The following is a 252-nucleotide window of genomic DNA, read 5'->3' as shown; positions in this document are numbered from 1 at the left end:
TACTGCTGTTCAGGGGCTGTAGGATTCCTCCACGTCTCCATTTGCGGTCGATTTAGTTATACCCTTGGCTAGACTAACAAGTTAACTAACTGGTTATGACCACACAAAAAAAATCAATACGTGAGGGAGTAAAGCAGCTTGATTTGTAATATGTATAATGCGGTTTGGGTTGAACAGAGATTCCCCAGTGAATAGCAAATGCGATGTTATATTCCAGGTTTTTCCAATTGGCCAAATAAATAAAAATCAGTG

Source organism: Cynoglossus semilaevis, chromosome 1 (genome assembly GCF_000523025.1).
Source record: "Cynoglossus semilaevis isolate Cse_v1.0 chromosome 1, Cse_v1.0, whole genome shotgun sequence".
Lineage (NCBI taxonomy): Eukaryota > Metazoa > Chordata > Actinopteri > Pleuronectiformes > Cynoglossidae > Cynoglossus > Cynoglossus semilaevis.
This window is presented reverse-complemented; position numbering follows the sequence as displayed.